Genomic DNA, 26294 nt, shown 5'->3' with positions numbered 1-26294 from the left:
AGTAGCAGAACAAGCCATATGAGTCGAAGTTTATCCATTCCTTTTACCTTCGCGATAAAAGCGATATATGTGGGCCCCTCGATGATTTAATGATGATACATGTGAGTGCTTGGCCAAGCCAGGACTGATTTTATTTGTTCAAGCAGTCAGTCATCATGAATCGGAAATCGGGAAACAATAGATGGCACAGAGAATGATTTATAATCCATGTCTCAGTCTATATGATATCTAGAATGGAGGAATGTATGATCACTTATCTAATGGACAAGTAATTGACAAAGGTCAGAGATTATCGACAAGGTCAGAGTTCGACAGAAGCTTTTGAGAGCTACAATTGCCGGTCAGTTCTTGAAGTCATTCGCAATAATAGTTTTAGACTTATCCAAGTGGGAGACTGTTGGATTAATGTCTAAGTCCATAACTATAATTGGTAAGACTTGACTCGACCGGACATGGTCCATTTGGGTTGCATGGCATCATGCACTTGGATAGACTATAATGAGAGAAATAACACTTAAGGTTGATTAATATATTATAAGTTTTAATAGGATTATTTAATTAGTATTGATCAAGAATTAATCTAGAATTAATTAAGTGATCAAAAAAAGATTAATTAAATATATGGGTTGATTGTGTAAATCATCCATACTTGTATAGTGGGCTAGTGCTCCATGGATAATCAAGCTGGGCTAAAACCCATAGGATGGTCCATGGATGCTCCATGGTGTATTTGAACCCATGGATCCAAGGAAATGGAAGGCCATGACAATTAGGGTTTACCCTAATTGTAACAACTATATAAGATCATATTCTTTGGGAAAAATCGGCCACTATGAATAATAAGAAAGGGATAGCCAATTTTAGGAGTGTTCAAGTTTCTCTCAAGTTATTCCAAGTGTATTTGGTGTTGTGTGAACCATTTGAGGTGTCACACTTGAGGCACTAGGCACTCAAGCTTCATGAAGACATTCTACATCAAAGAGGTATGTATTCTATCTTGTTATATTCATTATTTTGTATGCTAGATTAGGATAATACCTTGGATGTTCATAATTGCATGTATAATAGAGAAAACATAGTTCCAAGGTATTTAGGGTTGCATGTACACTTAGGATTGTTAGAATGCTCATAACCCAACAATAATAATTGTAATAGTTCTACTTGTATTCCCCCCCCCCCCTAAAAGCATTTAAAATCATTTAAAAGATAAGTTATGGGGTATGAACTCACCTGTAGTGAGTGATACGAATGAAAGATCGGTTGTAGGATGCTAAGTGCTAAGTGAAATCCTGAGCACAAACAGATCCTATAAGGCATATAATGGTACATATATATGTATATAATTAGTGTTTATACAACTAATCATGATAGGGAACCACCTTAGGGACTATGGTGAGAACACCCGGTTTGTGTAGGATAGTCGGGGATTAATGACCCGATGCGGTCAGGTAAGGGTTCCGATGTCCGGTGGGGTCAGGCAGACAGTCATGGAGGAGGCTCATAAGCCTCACTTCTCTATTCACGTAGGGGCCACCAAGATGTACCGAGACCTGAGTTTGAGTTATTGGTGGCCATGAATGAAGCGAGAAATCGCTTGGTATGTCGAGAGGTGCTTGACCTGTAGGATGGTCAAGGCCGAGCATCAGAGGCCGCAGGGTATGCTGCAGCCTCTAGTGATTCCCATGAGGAAATGGGAACAGATCACGATGGACTTCATTACCAAGTTTCTGAGGACGGTGAAGGGATTTGATGCTATATGGGTCATCGTAGATTGATTAACCAAGAGTGCCCATTTATTGGCGATACGGGAGAGTTCATCGGCCGTGAAGTTGGCCGACAAGTACATCCGCGAGATCGTTGCTCGCCATGGGGTTCCGTTCTCCATTGTCTCCGACCTAGATGTTAGATTTACCTCCCGTTTTTGGCAGAAGTTCCACGGGGAACTAGGCATGCGGTTGCACTTTTCCACAACATTCCATCCACAGACCGACGGTCAGAGTGAGCGGACCATTTAGAACCTTGAGGATATGTTGAATTCATGTGTCATTGACTTCGATGGGAGTTGGGATTCCCACCTACCCCTTGCGGAGTTCACCTACAACAACAACTATCATTCCAACATTGGTGCCCTGCTTTTCGAGCTGTTGTATGGGCGGAGATGTCACACCCCGATTTGTTGGCATGAGGTCGGGCACAGAGTGATGGGATGGCCTGAGGTAGTCTTCCAGACTACCGAGAAGATTCAGCAGATTAGGCAGCGACTGCAGGCCGCTCAGAGTCGGCATAAGAGTTACGCCGACAGACGTTGATCTGAGTTAGAATTTCAGGTGGGTAATATGGTACTTCTGAAGGTCTTACCCTGGAAGGGTGTGATCCGCTTTAGGAAGATGGGAAATTGGGTCCCCGTTACATTGGGCCATTCAGGATCATTGCCAGGGTTGGCAAGGTGGCATACAGGCTAGAGTTACCGGATAAGCTTAGTCGAATCCACAGCACTTTCCACGTTTCGCAGTTGCGAAAGTGCATTATGGATCAAGAGGCAGTGGTGTTGTTAGATGATATTCAGGTCGATAAGCTCCTGAATTACGTGGAGAGGCATGTGGCCATACTGGAGAGGAAGATGAAAGTTTTGCGGAACAAGGAGATACATTTGGTAAATGTGACATCCCCAAAATCATGGCCAGAAAAAACCGATTTAATTTATGCTTTTAAAATAATTTTCAAAGTAATCCTTTGATTTAAAAGAGTTGCGGAATTTGTTCCCAAAATAAAATATGATAACTAAAATTTATCAAAGCATTCCTTAAAGAAATGTATTTTTATATATAACAAAACTCGGGATGTCATGTTCCGATACAGACACAAAAGCATAAACAATAAAACATAAACCTTACACAGTTATATACAACTACTGGTCTATAAACAAAAACATCTTCACAATTTCTCCAACTTATGCTCTCACGCCACTAATTGTAATACAAATAAAAGTGAGTGGGTCAGGCTTGGGATCCTGGTGAGCATATAGGGTTTTTAACCCACAATAAATAATTATATTTAATTTTCACCATCTAACAATAACAAGATTACACATTCCCGTTATCCTCACTTTACGTCCCTATGACAACAACTATTCCAAGGGACCTAATCTAGGATTTTCATCGAGACAGACATTACTGCAAAGGGGTTTCCTCGACAATAGATGTCCTAAAGGCAACCATGAGGGGGATAGAGCACACCGGTGAACACATCGTTCACAACACCTATAGGTTATGAACCTGCCAGCGTTCCATTGGACTGTCTAGAAAGAGTCTGTAGTCGTCATCCATACTCCGCTAGATGACTAGATCAACAACAACATCAAGGTCTCTCATCATTTTTATTTCATCCCACATCAACTATGTACCCATGCTTTACCCAACATTTTTGTAGATATATATATATATATATATATATATATATATATATATATACACACACACACACAACTTAAAACCTGTATAATATATTCATTCAATATCCATTCCAAATAACATATAATATATAAACATGTAAGACGTATTTTATAGAGAAATAATTCATATCTATGTGTTAGAAGAAAGCAACTACACACTCACTTGATAAGACGATGCTCGGACAACACTACGGCTCTTAAAATAATAATCTTCGATGAAACCGGGATATCGTCCAAAAACAGGGCATCTCGCGGGCAGAGTTTCGGCTCGACAACTCTATTCCTTGGGATCTTCGAGACTTTGGGACTTGCTTCGGGTCTCGGGAATGATATCGGGGCTTCGGGGGTATAATATGCACGTAAATCGAGGTAATAAGTAGTGAGAGAGAAGAGATTGAGCAACCAAATTCGGATGGCTTTGGGATCTATTTATAGGGTTGGAGTTGGTCTCGAACGTTGGGCGTTCCCTTCGAACGTGGTGTGTAGGAGCGGGGTTCCGATCCTATCCTTTATCCGTTGATTCAGCATCGGCGTGGCCAATTCGGAGCCAAGCACTGAACGCGGGGCGTTCCCCAATTGAACGCAGGGTGTTCCCTCTTTAGGATGTATGCCTCGAACTTCAGAAAATCATAACTCTCGCATACGATCTCCGTTTTCGACGTTCTTTATATCCACGTGTAGGTGAGATTATGCTCTACAACTCTTGTTTAGACTCCATCGGCTAATTTCGAATTTATTTTTATTATATTATTTTTAGTAGGCCGGGACAGGAAAACTCCGTTAGAAATTCATAACTTCTTCATCTGACGTCCTTCTTCGTCTATCTTTTCACCGTTGGACTACTATCGATGAGATCTTCGATTCTCGTTTAGATTGTTTCATCCATATATCACTCAATCTCAATTTCGAGATTTGGGTTGTATACCGCTAAGTCGAAACTTAGAAAAATCATAACTTCCTCATACGAAGTTAGATTTAGACGTTCTTTTTATGGACGCTCTCGGTTTAACGTATTCTACGACTTTCGTTTAGATTACTAAGGCTAAATATCGCTCTATCGTAAATTCACTATTTACGTCATGTAGTGTCGTACCGGTTCTATCGTGAAACTTCGACAGATCATAACTTCTTTATTATAACTCGGATTTTGGCATTCTTTATATATCCGAAACCCTTTTCACGACCACTACAACTTCCTTCATAGATATTGGGCTTATCTAATATTTTATTATTACGCTTATTTTTATTCTTAATTCATTTAAGCCACACAATTAAGCATAAAACACATAATACTCAAATAATACATTCTTATTTTTTCAAAATGAGTTACAATGGTTAACCTAGACTATTACATCAACATTAATGCCTAGCCTAGAAAAACGGGCGTTACAATTCTCTCCACCTTAGAATGATTCCGTCCTTGGAATAACACATCAACAAACAAATGCGGATAGCAACTCATCATGTCACTCACCGTTTCCCAGGTGAGATTTGGCCCATTTGCATGTTTCCATCGACAAGCACTAATTCGACCATCTTATGTCACAACTTCTTAGTCTTTCGTTCAACGATTGCCACTGGTTCTTCAATCAACCTTTTGTTCTCATCAATTCTTAATTCAAAATTTGGAATTATATCGGGAACTTCTCTCGTGAACTTCCTCAAAAAACACACATGGAAAGTGTTATGAATTCCATTCAGTTCTACGGGTAATTCTAGCTTGTAAGCTTGGTTCCCAATCCTCTGAAGAACTTTAAACGGTCCAATAAATCTTGGACTTAACTTTCCCCTTTTACCAAATCTTATAACTCCCTTCCACGATGAGACTTTAAGCAAAACCGAATCCCCAACTTCAAATGTCATCGGTCTTCGCTTTTTGTCAGCATAAATCTTTTGACGATCTTGAGCCTCTAACATTCTCTCCCTAATTATTTTCAGCTTTTCAGCAGTCTGATGGACTATCTCGGGTCCCATAAAATTCTTTTCCCCAGCCTCAAGCCAACAAGACAGTGTATGACACTTCTGTCCGTACAAAGCTTGATAAGGTGCCATCTTTATGCTTGAGTAGAAACTATTATTATAGGAAAATTCTACTAAAGGTAAATGTTCATCCCAGTTACCTTGGAATTTCAGGGTACATGCTCTCAACATATCTTCAAGTGTTTGTATTGTTCGTTCGCTCTGACAATCAGTTTGTGGATGGTAAGTTGTACTCTAACACAACTTGATACCCAATTCCTCTTGTAGACCTTTCCAAAATCGCAAGGTGAAACGGCTATCACGATCTGACACAATCGTTAACGAAAAACCATGAAGCCTCATAATTTCCTTCACGTAAGAATTCGCAAGATTATCCATAGACCATTTCTCGTTGGCTGCTATGAAATGCACACTCTTAGTGAAGTGATCAACGACCACCCAAATCATGTCGTAACCGTTCTTTGTTCTGGGCAGTTTGGTGAAAAAATCCATAGCAATGTCTTCCCATTTACCCATAGGCACATGTAAGGGTTCTAACCTCCCATATGGTTTCTGATGTTGTGCCTTTACCCGCGCATGTGTCACACACTCCGCCACGTACTTTGCGATATCAAGCTTCATCCTCGGCCACCAGTAGTAGGGTTTTAGTGTGACATCCCCATTTTCACGGCCAGAAAAGACCGATTTTGTTTATGCTTTATAAAAATTAGAGTATCTATAATAAAAATTTTGCGGAATTTGTTCCCAGAAAAACACGATAAATACGTTATCAAAACATTTCCAAAGAAACGTATTTTATTCATTTTAAAACATTTGGGATTTCATCGTCAATACAGAAACATAAGCATAAACAGAACTTACATTCATTTACACTAGTGATCTATATCTCCTTAATCTCTCAGTGTAAGGTAACTTCACATCGTCACCTGTGATATAAATAAACTGAGTGGGTCAGGTTGCAAAACCTAGTGATTACATAGGGTTTTCAACCCACAATAATATAATTATTATGTTTAAACAATCAACCCAATTACCTATCCCCATTATCTTATTTACTCTTAAGGATCTACCTTAAGAATCAGCTATTCCTAGTTCATGCATTCCTAAGGATCATCCTAATGAATCGGCATGAAGTCCATCGTTGCCACGGTTTACAAAACGGGCACTAAGTCTACATAGTCGCCAGTGTTTAGGCATCAAGTCTGCATGATTTCCAATGTTTACACAATGGGCACTAAGTCTACATAGTCGCCAGGGCTTAGGCATCAAGTCTGCATGATCGCCAAGGTTTAGGCACCAAGTTTGCATGGTCGCCAAGGTTTAGAGTACACCGAGTGAACACATCGTTCACAACACCTACAGGTTGCGAGCCTGCTAGTGTTCCACTGGACTGTCTAGAATAGTCTGTGGTTGTCATCCATACTCTGCTGAATGACGGGGCCATCATTTGGGAAAAAGGCTTCTCACATCGTCCACCTCTCACCCTCATCTCATCATCCAACTCATATTTCATCTACCCATGTTTTACCCAACACATTTTGTAGATATAAAATACATATACGGTTTAAATCATTTAAAACATGTATAAAATTGTTCATCCAGCAAAGATAGCAAGTATACAGATAATATGCACACACAACACGTAATTTATATAGAATACTTCATATCTATGTGTAAGCTGAAAATGACTATGCACTCACCCGATAAGGTGGTGACTCGGCACTCGGACAACACTTCGTTATCTCAAAACAATTTCCTTCGACGAAACCTAGTATCATTACCACTAAGGTTTAGTTTAATATTCACCGAGACTAATTAATAGTCTGGCTATTATTATTATTATTACTATTATTATTATTATTATTATTATTATTATTATTATTATTATATAAGTGTTAAACAAAACTATATAACTCATAATAATAGCCCAAATAGTTATTTTAGGGTCCTAATAACATTACTATAATTAAATAGAAGCTATATTAAAATAGCGTAGGCGCAGCTCACTTACAGCGGATTTTATAGAAAATCGGGCTTCGCTTGGAGCAGCGTTTCCTAACCAAAAGATCCTTTTTTTCTCGGGACTCCGAGAGCCTCGGGGCTTCCCTCGGGTGCTAGGGGTTCACCTAGACTTTAGGGAGGGTTTGAAACCCTATAGAGAGAAAGATTATAGAGAGAGAAGTGGAATTCGTGTGAAAAATCGGGAAGAGTTCGCATCTTTTTATAGCCTACGAGGCCTCGGATTATGCTGGGCGTAGTCTCCGGACAGGAAAACTCCGTTAGAAATTCATAACTTCTTCATCTGACGTCCATTTTCGTCTGTCTTTTCATTGTTGGACTACTATCGACGAGATCTTCGATTCTCGTTTAGATTGTTTCGGCCATATATCACTCGATCTCAATTTCGAGATTTGGGTTGTATACTGCTAAGTCGAAACTTAGAAAAATCATAACTTCCTCATACGAAGTCAGATTCAGGTGTTCTTTTTATGGATGCTCTTGTTTTAACGTATTCTATGACTTTCGTGTAGATCACTAAGGCTAAATATCGCTCTATCGTAAATTCACTATTTACGTCACGTAGTGTCGTACCGGTTCTGTCGCGAAACTTCGACATGTCATAACTTCTTCATTATAACTCGGATTTCGCTGTTCTTTATATATTCGGAACCCTTGTCACGACCACTACAACTTCCTTCATAGATATTGGGCTTATCTAATATTTTATTATTATGCTTATTTTTATTCTTAATTCATTAAGCCACACAATTAAGCATAAAACACATAATACTCAAATAATACATTCTTATTATTTCAAAATGAGTTACAAAGGTTAACCTAGACTATTACATCAACATTAATGCCTAGCATAGAAACACGGGTGTTACAGTAAAGGTACAGTGGGAGCATCAGAGGGGATCCGAGTGGACATGGGAGCCGGAGGCAGAGACACGGGAGCACTATCCGGAGTTGTTCACCGCAACAGACTTCGAGGATGAAGTCTAGTTCAATTGGGGGAGACTTGTAACGCCCCGATTCTCAGGTAGTGACTTTTGATATAAGATTTTTCTTGATTTCAAGGTCTACTCGACGAGTTGGTTGCCCGACTCGTCGAGTAGCAGCGGGTTGGTCCACGTGTTTAAGTGACCTACTCGCCGAGTCCAAGTAGGGACTCGACGAGTAGGAGCTGGAGGATGAAACCCTAATTTATGGGGTTTTTCACCCTATTTAAAGGATCACTGGCCTCCCCAGCCTCCCCTTCACAACCTCTTGATACTCCATAGCCCTAACTCGTGTGAGTGTGCTCCATTTGTGTGTCTTAAGCTTTGAAGAAGGATTTTTGGTGAGAAAAGCTTGGGGAACCAACAACTAGAAGCAAGGAATGTGTGGGAATCAGAGATCTACCTCAGTTGGCATCCTTTGGAAGGTATTAAGTTGTTATCTTGGCCTTGTTTCATACTAGATCTCTTTTGGGTGGATTTTAGGAAGCTTTTATTGTATTTGAGCTAAGATCTGAAGTTGCAACTTCAGATCTGAACTCTCTTGGGTCTCTAAGTCCATAAAGTTGTCACTTTTGCAAGTATGAACCTCCTCTCAAGTGTAAGACTTCTTTACAAGCTTGGTTTTGTCATTTTAAGACTTCAGAGCTTTGCATGCACGTAAAGTTTGCAACTTTACGTGATAAACATGCCTTGGGAAGCTGGATCTACAATTTGGAGCCTTAGCATGGCTGAAAAAGCATCTGTATGGATGAAGGACTGAAGGGACTTGGCGAGTTGCATGGTCAACTCAGCGAGTCCGATGAAGATTGTCGTGGGCTCGGCGAGTCAGTTGAGTGACTCGGCGAATCGGCTAGGGTTTTCCCAACCTTTGGACGCGTATGGACTTGGCGAGTTGCAAGGGAAACTCGAGTATTTGGCTAAGAAGTTTACGGCCGCAAACCTTAGGAACTCGACGAGTCACTCCAGTGACTCGGTGAGCTGGCAAGTTATGCAAGGAACTCGGCGATTAGCTGAGGGTACTCGACGAGTTGAGCTCAACATGGACTGTTGACCTTGACAGTTGAATTTGACTTTTACCAGGGTTGACTATTGGACTTCTGGGGCATTTTGGGAATTTATGAACATGGTTGTGTGGAGAATATAGGTGGTGGAGTTTGTGGCGGATCCGAGAGTTTGAGCTTATGTTTCGAGTCGACAGTTGCAAGGTGAGTTATCATCACTATACTAAGGGGTCTAAGGCACTAAGGCCGACCCATTGGAGATAATTTCCTAGCAGTTGGTAGTATTTTGAGTATGAGTTAGTGTTGCAAGCTAGTTACTATGTCAGTTAGGTAGATCTGTAGGACTACCTGTAGTATCGTGTGATTATATGTATATGCATTAGTTGTGTTATATGTCGACATATTATGTGAGATGGGTTGAGGTGACACTGCTCCATGCGGTAACCAACAAATCCGGGAGCATTCCAGATACGAGCTGAGGGAGACTCGTATAATGGGCTCGATGGCAATCCAGATGTGAGTTGTGGGCCTGGAAGGCAATCCAGACTCACATTCTGGGCCCAGGGGGTAATCCAGTCTATAAAGCTGTGGACCCAGTATATGCTGTTATTTGTATATGTGTTATGTGCAGTGTATCAGTATTTTGGGGGAAACTCATTAAGTTATCGGACTTACAGTTTCAGTTTATTCTTTCAGGTACATCAAGGGATCGCGGCAAGGCGAAGGCATATCGTACAGCTCCTCATGTTTTGTTTATGTCTCTGGGAAAACTCTGATATAGACTATTTTGAAAACAAATATGTAATAACTGTTGGTTTTTAATGTTTTGAAAAGTTTTAAATTGACTTGAGTTTTGTGGGTGTTACATCCATGAACGCGACTGGAGCATTGGTGAGCCCAAACGGCATCACCACAAACTCATAATGACCATAGCGAGTCCTAAAAGTTGTCTTCTGTACATCATCATCTCTGACTCACATCTGCTGATACCCTGACCGTAGATCAATCTTGTAGAACCAAGATGCTCCCTAAAGCTGATCAAACAAATCTTCTATCTGCGGAAGTAGGTAACGACTCTTCACTGTTACCTTGTTCAGCTCCCGGTAGTCTATGCACATGCGATGTGACCCGTCCTTCTTCTTCAAAAACATGATCGGGGCTCCCCATGGTGAACTGCTTGGCCTGATAAAACTCTTGTCTAGCAGCTCTTTCAGCTGCGTAGACAACTCCTGCATCTCGGGAGAAGCCAGCCGATATGGTGCCTTGGCTATCGGAGCCGCACCAGGAACCAGGTCAATCCTAAACTCAACCTGTCTCTCTGGAGGGATCCCAGGTAAATCCTCCGGGAATACGTCCGGGTACTCTTGCATTACCAGTACATCAACTGTCGCCTTACCCTTATCCCGGGTATCCATAACATAGGCGACATATCCGACGTAACCCTGTTGAAGGTGGCGCCTCGCCCTCGTGGATGAACAAAGAATCGCTCCGCATTGTGGCCTCTCACCCTGAATCACTAACTCTCCCCCACTAGGAGTACGAACCCTCTCTAGTTGTTGCTCGTCGTCGATCACTGCCCCATTGGGCTCAACCAGTCCATATCGACTATAAACTTATTCCCTCGCAGGGTAATAGGACCCAAATCCACTGAAAACTATTCATCAAATAACCGTAGCGTACATCCTCGATGAACCCTCACGACCCTGACGGTCCTATCATTTGCTATCTCTACGTGAAGTGGACAATCCATCTCCCCCTGAGCTTTAGTAAATCGCTTGCTAAGTGCGAGCGACACAAAAGATCGGGTAGCACCTGAATCAAACAGTATCATGGTTGATATGTCGTTCACTAAGAGCGAACCTATAAACAAACACAAAAAACATGAGTAATAATCAGAAATAAACAAGAGATAATGGAGAAGATACATACCCATAACTACATCAGGAGTTACCCGTGCCTCTTTTGTTGTCAACTGGAAGGCTTTGCTCTTCACCACTGGCGCCTCAGCCCGACCTAGACGGCCGTCTGTAATCCTCAATGTAATAGGGGCGGGTGACGCCACCTTCCCTGCTGCTGCTAAACTCGAACAATGAGACCTATTGTGGCCCCTCTGATTGCACTGAAAGCAAATCAGATCATATAATGTTATGGCAATAGTGGTAGAAGCAGCAGTACAATCCCTGCTCACATGCCCTGTTCGGCCGCATTTGAAGCAGACCGAACTCCCCGCCCTGCACGTCCCCTCGTACGACCTACCACACTTGTCGCAGCGGACTCGGCCATGTTGGCCTTTCCCTAGGGAATCTATCTTGGGCTTCTTTCCCGAGCCCTCCACGCCAGATACCGACTCTGGCTTCCTCTTCCTCTCCATCTCTAAATCAATCTCCCTCTCACGAGCCCTCGCAATCATGTCTTCCAACGTCTTGCAGCTGAAGCGGCTCACAAACTGGCGGATATCATTCCGCAACATCTCATGATATTGGGCCTTCTTCATCTCCTCGTCCGCCACATACTGCGGAACAAGAAGGGCCCTCTCCCTGAACTTGGAGGTGATCTCCGCCACAATCTCAGTAGTCTACTCAAGATCGTGGAACTCCATTGCTAACTGTTGCACCTCTATCACAGGTGCAAATTCGGCCCTGAACTTGGTTGTGAAATCACTCCAAGTCATCGCATCCAACATTGTATCATCACCAATGGCTCTCCTAACCTCCTCCCATCAGTCACGTGCCCTGTCCTTCAGAAGACAGGACACAAGCCTAACCTTGTCCCCCTCGGGACATCTGCTTGTGTGGAACGCGTTGGCGACATCAGCCAAGCATCTAGTACTCGCAATGGGGTCACAAGCATGGTAGTCGGGAGCTCCACAAGCCCTGAACATGGAACCCTTCCTAGATCCTAGATCTGAGATATAAGTCACTTGGGACGTCCCAACCCCAAGGACCAAGGTTCTTGAACCAAAACTTTCATAAAATGGAAACGAATAGATCTAAGAGAAGAATGATCAAGTGGTAAACTTGATTACCATAAAATGTAGCAAATGGAGTGTAGTTCCTGGATCTACTCCTTCCCTCTTGAGTCTTCTATCTTCTACTTCTTCCAGAAGCTTCAAAAGGCACAAGTAACACTCAAAATGGCAAGAAATAGCTGAAGATCACTTATGGCGGGTTACAGTTTCGAGATTAGGGTTTTGGAGGTGATGGAGGCTGGAATGAAGGCCAAATATGATGCTTAAATAGGATGCAAACCCTAAAGATTAGGGTTTCATCCAACCTATCATACTCCTCGAGTCAGGGCTGCGACTCATCGAGTAGCTCACTTAAACCCCGCGCACAAATTGCCTTCTACTCGACGAGTCAGGGCTACCAACTTGTCGAGTCGTTCTTTCAAAATAAATAAATACTTAATTAAATGTGTACCCGGGAATCAGGTGTTACACCAGTTGAGATAAACCGGAGGGTAGGTCACGCACCCAGATATGTCTGGCAGGGTAGGTCGGGCACCCAGATATACCTGGCACGGTAGGTCGAGCACACAGATATGCTTGACAGGGTAGGTCGGGCACCCAGATATGCCTGACAGGGTAGACCGAGCACCCAGATATGCCTGGCAGTATGTTATTATGTGGTATGACGAGGGGAAATCACTAAGCTTTGTGCTTATAGTTTTCAGTTTTGGTTTCAGGTACTTCCTCTTTGAAGGGAAAGGATTCGGCATGATCGCAGTGCATCACACTACATTTTCCGCATAGGAGATCTTTGCGATTTATACTCTGATGTTGTTTATTCATGACATGTCTTGACTATTGACACATTGGCTTTTGATATGAGTGATACTATGATTGTTTTCAGACAAATGGTTTTATAATTACTAAATTTTAAATGAAATTTTTGTCGTAAATTTTGGGATGTTACACCACGACGTGGTGGCTAGCTAGGTTGTTTTAACTTTTGACTTTGATCAGGATTTTGACCAAAGTTTGACCTAGTGGTATTCTGGGTATTTTGATCTGTATTCTGAGTTTTGGTCACTGTGTTTATAAAGGTGACTGTTGGGTTGAAGATTCGTTTGAAGATTGCGTCATTGGGCTCGGCTGTTAGTCCATTAATTTTGTACTCCGGTTTTGGGCATGTCCATACCGTGAGCTTGCTAGGTTATTATATAAGTATATGCTTGCATGCATATTAAAAAAAAGGAGATTTAAACGATTAATCTAGAGAATAACGATAGCATTATAGTTTCTTTTATCGTTCTTGTAAACCTCCAACCCTCTACAGTTGATGTTCTTAATCGAGCTCTTCTGAGGGTTGTTTTATAATCATTCGACTCGTTTGATTCATACTTGAGTTGTTCATTACTTTTACGTTCTTGCTGTTTGATCTTTATTTACTTGTTTAAGATCTAATCGATCTTCAAGATTAAATTTTAATCTCATCAATTGGTATCAGAGCAGGAGGCTGTGTAATCGATACACTTCTTTTCTGTGAAAAGGTTTCAATTAGGGTTTTTCCGCAATTACTGATATTTATTGAGTCGTCATCTCATTATTGACGTATCTTGATATTTATTGTTTTGCCCTAATCTGATTTATTACAAGTATGATCTTTGAACAGGTTTTTCGATCATAATGGACGAGTCGCAATCAAACCCCATCAATATTTCCAACAGCATCGGTTCAACCATGAAGATTCCAATCCTATATACCCATGATTATGAAGTCTGGGCGCATCACTTCGAAGACTACGTTATAGGATCTGAGGATAACGGATACCTCATATGGGAAGCAATCATCAATGGACCTTTTTCTCATTCTGCAACGTCAAGGATTATTAAAACTCAAAAGGAGTATAACGATCTGCTGAAGGATGTCAAAGATATTGCACAAGATGAAAAGGATAAATTCCAGTGTAATATCAAGGCGTTAAGATTGATAAGATTCGCCCTTCAGTCCGACACCTTCAGGTTGGTCAGCTCATGCACGACGGCAAAGGAAGTTTGGGATAGACTTCGCGAACTGTACTCTACAGACGAGGATCTTGAACATTCTATCCAAAACTTGCTCTTATCTGAGTTTGGAGAATTCAGGCAAGGAGCCGAAGAAACCGTGACCCAGACGTTCGATCGCTTCAATCATCTTCTCAGCAGGATGATCAAACATAACATCGAAAGGAAGCTTATCGAGCAGAAGGTTACATTCTTAAATGGTTTAAGGTCAGAATGGAGAGCAGTGGTGTCAACAGTTAAAGCCCATGAGCAGTTTAAATCATACTCTTTGGCGAAACTGGTGGGTATTCTCAAGTCTCAGGAGAAAATTGTGCTGCAGGAAAAGAACGCTATTTCAAGCCTAGGTTCGCTGGCCCTCCTGTCAAAAAGTAAAGTTGTGATGGAGGATGAAGACTTCAACTTGGAGGAGTATGACCTCACGTCTGAGGATTATGCTATGATGGTGTCTAACCCCAAGAGGTTCTTTAAGAAGAGATTCCCCAGCAACAAAAACCGAAACTGGCAGGGGAGTTATAGTTCAGAAAAGGTTAACAATGAACCGAAGGTTGAAGAGCCCAAGAAGGGACCGAAGGCAGATGGTGATTCAGGAGTAAGCTGTTACTACTGTGGAGGGAAAAATCACTATGCTAAGGATTGTGTCCTCAAAAAGATGGCTGAAAAAGATGAGGAAGCTTTGCTACAGAAAAAGCTTGATAAAATGAGGAAGAAGAAATCTACCGCTAACCCTTCCATGAATGCTCTTGTTGTGCAGGGTTCGGTTGCTGATGACGAGTTCGGTGGAGTGGAAGTTTGGTCAACCGACTCTGAAGACGATGAAGTAAGGAAGCCTTCACATGGAAAGGCTTGTGTGGCAAAGGAGGAGAGCAGTGGAGGAAGGTGCTTCATGGTGTCCGATGTATCTCAGATGAGGGGATACAACACTGATGGTGGAAGCGATGAACCGAAGGAGCAGCAGGATATGTGCTTTACGGCCAAACCGCTCAGCGTGCAGTTCAACGAGCTCGATGAACTGATCAAGAAGGTACAATCGGTTTTCGTTTCATTTAAAGTACCACAATCCTCATATGAGAAAGAACTAAAAAATGTTAATACAAGAATTTCTCATCTAGATAGTAGTTTAACTCAAACTCGAGTCACCAATTCTAACCTAACTGATCAATTAAGCAGGGTGTCGTCGAAGAGTGAGGAGCGGCGCATGTGGATCGAGTTGAAGGAGTCTGAATTAGTTAAAATTAAAGACGAAAACATTTATTTACAAAGAGACAATTTAAAGTTGTTAAAACAGCGTAATGTTTTTTGTTTGATTGCAAAACGTCTTTATTCTAATATTACTCAGCTTCACTTAGACTGTGAAATAGGCCAAAAGATCCATCGCATGATTTTGCCCTTCCTTGAGTTTAAGGAGGATGAAATCGATGCCGAAGCTTATAATTGTGAGAATGTGATATCATCTGATGACGTCAATCCGACCTACATGTATGGACTGGACAAAATAGAATCTTTCATTAAATCCAAGGACCACAAGGACATGCTTAAAAACCTTTTGGATGAAAATGATAGACTAAAACTGAGAACCGAAACCATACAAAAATTTGACTCTTTAAATGCCAACTTGAGCTCAGAAAACAAAATTGATGTTGAAAATGCATCTGAGCTTAATGAGGACGACAACATGAGTGAAATTTCTATAGAGGACACGGTTGACTGCTCAGAATTTGTAAAAAGCGAACCTGAAAACTACAAGAATCTAATTTATGAAAATTCAGTGGAGTTCGCTCGATTGTCCCAAAAAAAGTCCCCGATCTTAGTAGAGAAAGCGGTTGTATATCAAAAGGTCCAGACCACTCCAAATCAAGTGTACAAGGTCACTGGAGTAACCGAACATCAGACCGCTGAACTCACAGCTATTGTAAACGAAGACAATGCTGATGGCTGCGATGAGTTCTTCTGGTCAGCACCAATCGATAATGCAGATGAAACGGTGGGCTTGTCAGAAAGGACTTCATGGATTAGTAAAGGTAGATACATACCAGAACCTCTGAACAAGCCAGATAATTTCGATGTGCCAAGTACTAGTGGTACGAAAGACATTCTTCAAGAGAATGGAAGTTCGGCAAAAGAAGACATTCCCTCTAGTTCCTCAGTTCAAAGTGAAACTCCCACAGTTCAAAGTGAACCTGCTAAGGAGAAACCAAAAATGAAAGCCAATATCCATCATCAACCGAAGCAGATGAGGAATCTGAAACGTGAAAGGAACCAGAGATACAGGAAGAATCTCTCTAAAAGGAAACAATTCTGGCAATCCCAGAATGCATATTTCTCACATCAAGACAAAAATCTGAAATTTGAGAACAATCCTGTTAAAAGGCATGAGATCCACAACAACCGAAAGCCAAGGTTCGGTTCAGAAGAGAATACCAACCGAAAGCAAAGGTTCGGTTCTGAGAATGACTCCAACCGAAAGCATAGGTTCGGTTCAGAGAACTGATCCAACCGAAAGCAAAGGTTCGGTTCTGAAGTCAAAAGAGATCAAAACTCTAAGGTCAGTCCCACCAATGATCAAAAGCAAAAGGGTCACCTAGAGTCACCAGCCAAGAAGTCATCTCAATCTAAGCTCACTCCTTCTCATTCATCCAATTCTTCTAATTCTTCAAATTCATCTCCATCTAGCTCTAAAGCTCATTCTGTTCGTTCTCAAAAATCTCATTCGACAGCTGAACAAAAAGGCAAACAGAAGGTTGATGCATCCAAACCAGAGTCTAAACCGAACGCACCTAATCCTAACAAAATCAAAGTTTTTACCATTAAAAAGAAAGATGAAACAACACTTATAAAACGACATATCTTGTTGACATCTCTCTTACTATTCCTGTTCCTATGAAAAGCTCACGAGGACCCAAGAAACTTTGGGTTCCTAAATCTGCTTAACTTTTGCAGGTTATAAGTGACGAGCAGTTCGACGAAGAATGGTACATCGATAGTGGCTGCTCACGTCACATGACAGGGAGGAAAGAGGAGCTCAGGGAATACAGGTCTCTTTCAAATGGTGGCAAGGTCAAGTTTGGAAACAATTCTTTCGGCACCATAAAGGGATACGGAATGATAACTAATGGTGATTTTACTATAAGGAAGGTGGCATATGTAGAAGGACTACAACACAACCTCATCAGTGTATCTCAGCTTGTTGGAGGTACAGGTCTCAAAGTCTCATTCGATGATGAAGGTTCTGAAATTATTGAGAAGAAGACAAAGAAAGTAATTCTCAAGTCGGAGCGTAAGGGTGAAATGTTTCCTCTAAATCTTAAACCCATCAAAGGAAACCCAGCTATATGCATGTTATCAAAAGCTCAATCTGACGAAAGCTGGTTGTGGCACCGAAGACTCTCTCATCTCAACTTTAAAGATATTAACAAACTTGTCACTGGAGGTCATGTTCGAGGCCTTCCACTGCTCAAGTTCGACAGAGATCATTTGTGTGCTGCATGCGAAATGGGGAAGCAGAGTCGTCAAAGTCATCCATCTATAATTAACACAAAAGTTGTTGAACCACTCGAATTACTTCATATTGATTTGTGTGGTCCATCATCTATCGAAAGCATCGGTGGTAGCAAGTATATTCTTGTTATTGTTGATGACTTTTCACGATTTACATGGGTGTTCTTTCTAAAGCTCAAATCTGAAGCGACTCATAAGCTAAAAGTGTTCATCAAGCAGATTGAAGTATAGCTCAAGAAGGTCGTTCGCAACATCAGGAGCGACAATGGTCTGGAATTCAAGAACAGGGAATTTGAAGAATTTCTAGCAGAAAAGGGAATAAGTCACAACTTCTCAGCTCCCTACACACCTCAACAGAACGGAATTGTCGAAAGACGAAACCGATCTTTGTGTGAAGCTGCCCGAACTATGCTAAGTTTCGCTTCCTTACCTCTTTATTTTTGGGCTGATGCTATTTCTGCTGCTTGTTTTACACAGAACAGGTCCTATCTCAACAAGCGATTCACGCTCACACCCTATGAGATTCTCAACAACAGGAAGCCCAATGTGAAATTTTTCCACGTGTTCGGCTCACGGTGTTTCGTCTTTAACTCTAAAGAACACCGCAACAAGTTCGATGTCAAAGCCGACGAGGGAATTTTTCTGGGCTACTCTCTCACATCCAAAGCATACAGGGTCCTAAACAAGCGTTCGAGAAAAATCGAAGAAACCTATTACGTGACCTTTGACGAGAGCTATGTCAAAAAGCTACAGGCCAAAGAAGACATCGCTGGGGAAATCTTTCCTCAAACTGGCCAGGTCACAGTCTCGATCGCTAATCTATTCGAGAAGTTTATGGAGCTATTTGACGAACCGGAGAAAGCTACTCTCTCAGAAGCAGGCGCAGCAGACAACAAGGTAGACCATATGAAGCAAATTGTCGAAGAAGCTGCCAGGAGAATGAACGACGGAGGATCGAATTCTGATGAACCTCCATCCAACGATGCTTCAGTCGAGGGGGAGCCTAGCTCACATGTTGAGGGGGAGCCAAGCTCTACAACTCCAACCGAAAGTACTTCTCCAACCGAAAGTGCTTTACCAACCGAAGGTGCATCAACGCCTGAATACCAAGCACCACAAGAAACCTCTGAACCTCAAGTTTCTCCAAACATTCCAGAAAGCTCATCAATCAAGGGGGAGCAAGCTGACATGACGCTCGACTACGAAAGCCAATCCGAGCCAGAAGAAATGATCAACGCTGAACTAGACCCCACCTTTGATCCAAACTACCCTCCTCTTGTCAAATGGACCAGAGACCATCCTATCTCTCAAGTGGTTGGTGATGTCTCTGAAAAAGTCCTGACCCGATCACAACTCAAGGCAAAACAGACATCCTTATTTTCCAAAGTTGAGTTTTGTATGTTTAACTCATTCGTATCAAAAGTTGAACCGAAGACAGTTAACACTGCTCTCGATCACTCCGATTGGGTTCAAGCAATGCAAGACGAACTGAACGAATTTGAAAGGAACAGAGTCTGGCGCCTCATTCCAACTCCTCCAGATGCCTCGGTTGTTGGTCTCAAATGGGTCTTTAGGAATAAAATGGACAAGGAAGGGAATGTTATAAGGAACAAGGCTCGTCTGGTGGTAAAGGGATATTGTCAGGAGAAAGGGATTGATTATGAAGAGACTTTCGCTCCTGTAGCTAGGCTGGAATCTGTAAGAATATTTCTTGCTTACGCTGCCCACAAAAACTTTGAAGTTTTCCAAATGGACGTCAAGTGTGCATTTCTTAATGGAGAACTCGAAGAAACCGTGTATGTGGAGCAACCTCCTGGGTTCGTGAACGAAAAATATCCAAATCATTGCTACATTCTAGATAAAGCTGTGTATGGCCTCAAACAAGCTCCGAGAGCCTGACAGGGACCCGAAGGCATCTTTATCAATCAGGAAGCTTACACAAAGACTCTCCTAGCAAAGTTTGGTATGATGGGAGACTCCAAAGTCAAAGTCCCAATGGCATTCGGCACCAAGCTAACTCCATCCCTAGACAAACCAGCTGTTGATATCACGCTCTATCGACAAATGATAGGCTCACTAATGTATCTTACTGCTAGCAGGCCTGACATCATGTTCTCTGTATGTTACTGTGCTAGATTTCAGGCAAACCCACGTGAACCTCACATGCTTGCAGTGAAGAACATTCTACGCTATCTGAAGCGAACTACCTCCTTAGGTCTATGGTATCCTTCCAAGTCAGGCTTTTTCGTTCAAGCCTATTCAGATGCAGACCTTGGAGGATGTGGAGTCGACAGAAAAAGCACCACTGGCGGCTGTCAATTCCTTGACGAGAAGTTGGTTAGCTGGCAATCCAAGAAACAAACGTGCGTGTCGTTGTCTACTGCCGAAGCGGAATACATAGCCGCTGCATCCTGCACCTCTCAAGTGATTTGGATCCAGAGTCGACTTCGAGACTATGGACTCAATATGAAGAAGATCCCACTATATTGTGACTCTGAAAGTGCAATTAGGATCTGTCATAACCCAGTGCAACACTCTAAAACCAAACACATAGCACTGAGGTATCACTTCATCAAAGATCACGTGGAAGATGGAAACGTCGAAGTTCACTTCGTAAGAACCACTGATCAACTGGCTGACGTCTTTACCAAAGCTCTTCCTGAAGCGTCATTCAACAGAATATTGCAAGGGCTAGGTATGATGGAATCAGAGTCAGTACCTCAAACTACCTCTCAACCTCAAACGTAAGAAGCAAAATTGACCGAACGCTCAGGTTCAGTTAAATCATCTGACTTGCTCATCACCACAAAGGTAGTTTTCTTGGTTGTATATTTCTTGTACAAAGTTGTTTATCTTATTGTTAAAAGTATTTTCTGATTGCAAGTCTAAATTCCTTGGTTTTCTAAAATTTCCCAAAACCGAAACCTACCGAAGGTTCGGGTTCGGTTTCTCAAAATTTTCCAAAACTGAAACCTACCGAAGGTTCAGGTTCAGTTTTTCAAAATTTTCTTGAACCGAAACCAACCGAACGCTCGGGTTCGGTTTTTCAAAATTTTCTTGAACCGAAACCAACCGAACGCTCGGGTTCGGTTTTTCAAAATTTTCTTGAACCGAAATCAACCGAACGCTCGGGTTCGGTTTTTCAACTTTTTCCCAACCGAAACCAACTGAACGTTCGGGTTCGGTTACCAAATTTTTCAAAAGCCTTAATAAGATTCGGGTTCGGGTTTGGATTACTTAAGTGTCCCTAGAAGCATGCTGCTGTATGTGTCCCAAGCCTCATAAGATTCTGAATAAAAGCCTTAATGACCTGGTATAAACAAACCTTGTCTTCCCAATAAGGCTACTACATTTATTCTAATCGTGAGCTACCTCACTCTCTTTTCACATGAGTTAAGAGTTTTTCTGCTTGGTCCTTATTTTCGCAACAGAGGTACTTTAATTTCTTACACCATCTCTATTACATTTCTCCATTACATTCGTTTCATCAACGTAACCCTTGAGACTCTCAGAAATTACCACTGAGGTTTATGGTTACACAACATCTGTGTTTATGATCTTAGTTTCGTGCCACTACGAGCTGAGTGAAACCCAAAATTCAACACCTAAAGAATTGACGGTGAACTATTAATCTGCTCAAGTTTTCACCAACGAATTGACAGATGTATCCTACTGAAATCTCAAATTTTTTTTTTTTTTTGTGATTCCTATGAAATTGTTAAACACCATAACATTTCTTCCCTTGGGATCCAGTTTTTAATTTTTTTTTTGAGATTTTATATTTTCCAAGCCAAGTTAAAATTAATTCCTACCTACTTGTTCAACAGACTACACCGGTCTCACAAGTACTTTGTTCACTTTCTTTCTTATTTCAAGATTAGAATTCCTGAATCAAAGCGAAAGCCACCCTTACTTAGCCTAATTAAAAGAAGTCTTTCAACATTTATTAATAAATGTTTGATCGTAATTCAACGGGAATCCACATAAACACTTTAAGGTCTCTCTTGATCTTGAAGGAAGAGATTCGTGCCCGGGATCACTTGTTTCGTGTCATTATTGACATCACATTTATTCCTAAAAAGAGTGGCTTTATTCCTTTTTTTTTTTACACTCTTAGCACGAAAATCTTTGATTTTCCAAAATTCCGTTACTAATTATTACAGGCTGTATTATTGCTTTGGTGGTTAATTATGAAGCCGTGGTCAAAAATCATCCACGTGGGCAATTAATTCAAAAGATGCTATTTCGAAGATAAGACGAAGGGTTGCTGACTCAGGCGGGAGTTAAAAGGATTGAATTTCAAAACGAAGGTAAAAAGGGGCGCGTGTGAATTTGAAACGCCCACTCTTTTACTGACATAATGGACGCGTGTGCGAATTTTAAGCAACTCCTCTCTGGCACTTAAAGGCGCGTGAGGATTTGAAACGGTTTTGTTCTGAAACGGCGCTTGTTGGGTGGCGTGATCCTAGGAATCTGACACTCTCTCTCCTACGTGATCATCGCATAGAAGATTTGCAACGATTTTTCTCTTTCCTTTCACCCACTATAAAAGGCAGTCTATACTCTCATTTACCTTTTTACTGCTTCCGGATTTTCTAGAGAGCAAAAACTCCCAAACGCTTTACTGTTCATCTTCTTCTTTCAACCTTCAACAATGGCGGAATCATCCTCAGTCCATGCTACCTCACATATCCTACCCATTCGTCCTCACCAATGCTTGGTGATTGACCTAACACCTCAGGCGTATGATTCTTACATGTTTCCGATCATCGAGTGCCTGAAGTACTCGCAAATCGCTCCTGCGCTATCTTGGGTTGAGTCTGTGCCCATGGTGCTTCTATTGCAGGTGTATGCGACTGCTCATTACGATAAAGCAGTCGACAGGGTGTTCTTCGAGGTGTCTGATCACAAGACCTCAATTTCAAGGCAGAGATTCTGCACTCTGCTAGGGTTTGCTGCTGACTCTTCAAGAATCAATCCGGAGACGATTCCGGTGGGCCATCTGTATAGCATGTTCTACAATATGGGGTACACGGAGGTGCTCATCTCCGTCGCAAAGTTCAAGAAATCCTGCTTGCCGCCGCAGTGGAACAGCATGTTCACAGTCCTCTTCAAGGGCTTATCTGAACGGAGCTCAGGATCCGATGGTGCTAGTCGACTGTTCTTGTCGATCATGTATGCAGTTTACAACGGGGTCAACTTAGATTTTGGGTTGGTCATCTGGCAACAGCTCATCCAGAGCCTTTCTTCTTCATCACGACATTCTGAGGTGTCGTATGCCCGGTTTTGGACTCTCATCACAAAGTGGGTTATGGATAAGTTCGACGTCCCCGCTGCTGCTGGTGCATCGATGTCTTCGATCGGTACGTTTCATACCACGAAGATCATCGTCTCTGATGCATCCAAGTTCTCCTTCATTGGCTCTATTCCGGAGACAATGTACGGCGATGTTCCTTCTGACAGCAGGATCATCCGCACGATCAAGGAGTTCAAACAGTCAGGTCCGAGGGAACTCACACCGGAAATGCTCAAGTCCATCCACGATGCTGACAAACCGGTGAACAGGGGCAAAAAGGCGGACAAAGGGAAGCAAGTGACCAAAGCTGCTAAAGGTCCTTCTCCCAGGAAGAGGAAACAAACGAAACCTGCCCAGTCACCGCAGCCGAAGAGAAGGAAGACTCAACCGAAGCGAAAGCTTGTAATCCCTTCCTCTTCGAGTGACTCTGAAGGCGAGAGTTCGGATTCGGACGGCTCTCAAGGAGGCGAAACCCCTCAAAGAGGCAACACCCCACCCCGATCACCTACCCCAGAAATGGAAATCCATAATTCACCAGTTCCTTCACCTCCTCAAACCATCCCTACTTCCATTCCCACCATAACCCCCACTACCACCATTCCTCAAAACACTTTCCCTATACCACCACCCATTTTCACAGATACAACAACAACCACTGCAAAGGTTACAACCAACGTATCTGATACGGGGGTTCATACCAGTGCAACCGAAACACCACCCGTAACCGAACCACCTCAAACCGAAACCCAGCATACGACCGAACCTACCCATACTCAACCACCACCCGAAACTACCCCCACAACCACTCAACCTGAACCTACCCAAACCACCACACCCCCAGCTTCACCACCCCCACCATCTCCAGATCATGCCTCTGATGGAGATAACCTGTTCCTTGGCGGTGAAAACATGACCTTTGATTCGGTCTACTTTAGTCCGTTTCAGGTTCAAAGTGACGAAGAGGATGATGCTCCAGTGACAAAGAAACATCTGAAGGAGCTAAACGAGAAGGTTGATCTGCTTCTTGCGTCATCCACGAACTCTCAGTCCTCTCTCTCTGAAGCCGCTCTTCAGAAGATTGTTGATGCCTTCTCCAGGGCTCAGCATGACTCTGTAGCTTCAGCCACTGCCGCCATTGACGCCTCCACAAAAGCATGTGAGGCAGCGACCGCAAAAGTCGATAAACTATTCTCAGACGCCTCTTCCCTGTTGAAGTCTTTACAGGAGAGCGTTGATGCCAAAAAGACAATTTTGGAACCAATCGTTCAGCAGTTGGCCAAGTTCGTCTCAACGGAGTTCCAGTCATTCGCTACACTTCGCCAATCAATCAGTGATGACAACTCGGCCCTTCGTGCCTCCATTGATGAGCGCCTCGCTAAGCTACAGGAGGATCTCGCAGCTGAAAACTCACTAATGGACGTTCTGGCAAGCAAAACCACCGCCCTTAAGGTCAAGAGCACTCGGCTTTCAAACTCACAGCAACAGCTTGAAGCTCTTCGATCCGAATGGGAGGTAATAAAAACATGTGTTTCGGATGTACACGCTGCCCTCTCTAACATCCTGGAAGCACACGATCCGATTCTAAATCAGTCGGTGAGGCGAACCCTTGCTGAAAAACTTGCTCCTGCCATGGACCTTCTCAGCAAAATCGAAGGCTTACCTAGTTTCGTGTCCGATCCGAAACAAGGGGGAGAAGTAAAGTCCGGATCGAAACCACCTCCTTCCTCCAAAGCTACTCACACAACCGAACCAACTCCGACTGGTCAAGCTTCGGGTTCGGGTGTGAAGGATAAAGGGAAAAACATAGCTGAGGAAGAAGATGAAGATGAAGATGATGAAACCATTGCGGACTTGTTGAAACGTAAAAACAGTCGCAATGTTGATGATGATGTCAATCGTGTGGTGCGAGAGGCTGAAGAAGCCGAACGCAAGCAGAAAGAAGCCCACGATCTCCTTGAGAGCAGGAAGACTCTCTTCCTTGCCTGGACTCGGGAGCGAATGATTAAGGAGGCCATAGATACTCCTAGCATCTTATGGCTCGAGCCGGTTATCTCATTCGACTGCTATAATTCTGTCGATTCGCAGTTCGACATGCCGTTGACTCGAAAGGCGTTTATCTTCCACGCCTTCTCAAATATTTTTGAAGTCCCTCATCCGAACCCTGAGGTGGATAGGGAGTTGATCGAATTCTATCTGAAGGCTGCTCGTCCTCAGTATCAAACTTGGAGCGCCCAGAAGATAGTGAACGTTCGGGTCTTAAAGCCTTACACCGAAGGAAGATTCATCAACGTTCGGTTCAAGGTGATTCGAGGGTCTGCAAGAACCGAACACCTTATATCTTTGGCAGACTTACCGAATTTAAATCCTCATGATTGGATTGTCTTGCATAATATCCTTTTGACTGATGAAGCCGAATATGGTCCTATTATAGACCACATCAAAAGGATGTTAGTATGTTACATCATGGAGGTTGCCCTAATGGATCAGGAGGTTGCCACAGTCTTCAAGAAGAAACCAAAGATAGCTCCTGTGGGATCGGCTAGTGATCTCAATCAAATGCAAATGGGCAAGATCGACCCGAGATGCAATTCGGTTATGTTCACTAGAGCAGAAGGACAGAAATGTCTCTTTGCTTTAGCTGACAAACATCTTTACACCACTGCTTGTCTAGAGCATGTGTTATCGATCATCCGAAGGTGTAAAGAGAATGCAGCGGATGATGTCAAGTACTTCAACGACATGATCCAGTGGTACATCAGGTTTAGACAGACAATACTTGCTCTAATCACGCGTCTATTTAACACTGTGAAGAAGAAGGTACATGCTTCAGCTGCTGGCCCAAGTAACAAGTGAAGATCTCGCTCCAATTGACGCAAAGGGGGAGATTGTTGGGTTGAAGATTCGTTTGAAGATTGCGTCATTGGGCTCGGCTGTTAGTCCATTAATTTTGTACTCCGGTTTTGGGCCTGTCCATACCGTGAGCTTGCTAGGTTATTATATAAGTATATGCTTGCATGCATATTAAAAAAAAAAGGGAGATTTAAACGATTAATCTAGAGAATAAC

Source organism: Lactuca serriola, chromosome 5 (genome assembly GCF_051521515.1).
Source record: "Lactuca serriola cultivar US96UC23 chromosome 5, Lser_US96UC23_V15, whole genome shotgun sequence".
NCBI lineage: Eukaryota > Viridiplantae > Streptophyta > Magnoliopsida > Asterales > Asteraceae > Lactuca > Lactuca serriola.
This window is presented reverse-complemented; position numbering follows the sequence as displayed.